A 2,227-nucleotide genomic window follows, 5' to 3' on the forward strand; every position below is an offset into this window, starting at 1 on the left:
AGTTTAAACCTTTGTGATGATTATTTATATGGTAAACAACACAATTTTTTTTTTTATTGATTCTTTTAAAATAAAAAAGAATGTACTTGAGTTATTCAAATATGATGTATGTGGTCTTATTGATATGGAATAATTAGACAGTAGTAAATATTTTAAAACCTTTATTGATGATGATGCTTCACGAAAGGTTTGAGTGTTTTTTTCGAAAAGAAAAGATCAGATTCTATAATACTTCAAGCAGTTTCATGCCATGCTAGAAAGAGAATAAGGAACATCCTTAAAATGCCTTCATAATAATAATGGTGGCAAATACACTTCGAATGAGTTTAAAAACTATTGTTTATAACATAAAATCAGACATGAGAAGACTTTTCCCAATACTCCTCATCATAATGGTATTGTGTAACGACCCTGGAAATTAAAAAAAAAAATATAATAATTTAAGTATGGCAGCGAAATAAAAGGTTAAGGTTTACATCCCTTACACGATAACTTAAAAGTACTAAACAAACATCGCAGAATAAATTCTTCGTCCCAATAGTAGACACAAACAACATAGAATCAAGTTTATCAGGTAATACATTAAATTTGGATGCAAAAATAGGTGAAACAAATGAATGCGATGCACTAGTGTCAATCAACACATGAGCAAGATAATTACAGATAGTGTACATACCCTGTACCACGTCCGGGTTGGCTTCAGCATCCTGCTGGGTGAGATTGTAAGCCTTGCACTAGATAGGAGGTTTGCCCTGATTCTGGTTCCTTAGGCACTCTTTTGCATAATGTTGGACCCTACCACATATGCGACATGTGTTGTTGAGGCGGTAGCATGGCTGGTCCCCATGATCCCTGCCGCAATGCTGACAGATCTTCCCACGTCCTACCACTAGAGCCTGAGGGGGAGCCTGGATCACCTGCCTGAGTCTTTTGTTCTGTTGGATAGACGTAGTAAGTGCTGGCCTGCGGGGTGGAGCTGAGGGTCTGAGGTTCCCTACTGTCTGAGAAAGGTGTGGAAGCTCCTCTCCACCAGCTGTGCCTTGGCCAGAACGACCGAATAAGTCCTGAGCTCCAACATGAACAAATGCTACCTGATCTCTAGGTGGAGGCCCCATTGGAACCTCCTAACCTTCCTGCCCTCATCCAACAATGTCTCAGGGGAGTATCAGCCAAACTCCAGGAACTTATGAGCATATTCTGACAAAGTTATGTTCCCTTGGACCAAGTGAACGAACTCCATCTCCTTCAGATGTCGGAGATGCTTTGGAAGGTACTCTGCATGAAAGGCTACTAGAAATTGTTACAAAGTAACTGAAACAGACAGGGTGGTCTGTTTGAGTTCCCACCAGTGGTCTGCTTCTCCCACTAACATGTAGGTAGCAAGGGTGACCTTCTACTCAGAGGTCACCCATAGGGTCTTGAAGGCCTTCTCTATCTCTGCCAACCAGTACTCGATATCTTTAAAAGAGGATCCCCCCGTAAAAGTGGATTGGTTTAGTCTCTTGTACCTCTCTATGTAGCCCGGGTCAATCGTGGGAGGAACTAGGTCCCGTGGAAAAGGGACTGCGCTAGGTTGAGGATAGACTGGGGGGCCCTGTGATGGTACTTGCTGATACGGTGGGGGCACCAGATTGTACTGTGGCAGTGCCGGGTGGTACTGTGGCTGGGGCACGAGATCATACTACGGTGGTGTCGGGTAGTACTATAGAGGAGTAGGGTCGTACTAGGGTGGCTCGGGATCCTCTCGCTATAGTGATGGCTCAACCTGTGGCAGCGGGGGAGGGTCAAGTAGCTCCCTCCTCTCCTCTCGGCCCTGCTGGGTAGCAATGAGTCTCTCTAGCATCTCAAATATCCTGTCAACGTCTTCCTTAAGCGAACCATCTTGGGCTGCTCAGTTTAGTGGGGGTCTTCCTCTTCTCATCTCTCTGTACCAGCATTTCACAAGAAAAGGTTGAGTGGCAATTCATTGGTTTGGTATTTCTCTAAGTATTATTGTGTAAGGGACGGGTCTGAGGAATGCGGCTCTGATACCAACTGTAACGACCCTGAAAATCCAAAAAGAAATATATAATAATTTAAGTGCGGAAGCGAAATAAAAAGTTAAGGTTTACATCCCTTACACGATAACTTAAAAGTACTAAACAAACATCACGGAATAAATTCTCTGAAAGAAATACGAGAAATGAGAAAAGTAAAGAAAAATATAAAGTATTTGGCATCTACTCAC

This window comes from Carica papaya, chromosome 4 (assembly GCF_054855325.1).
Source record: "Carica papaya isolate Zhongbai chromosome 4, ASM5485532v1, whole genome shotgun sequence".
NCBI classification, from domain to species: domain Eukaryota; kingdom Viridiplantae; phylum Streptophyta; class Magnoliopsida; order Brassicales; family Caricaceae; genus Carica; species Carica papaya.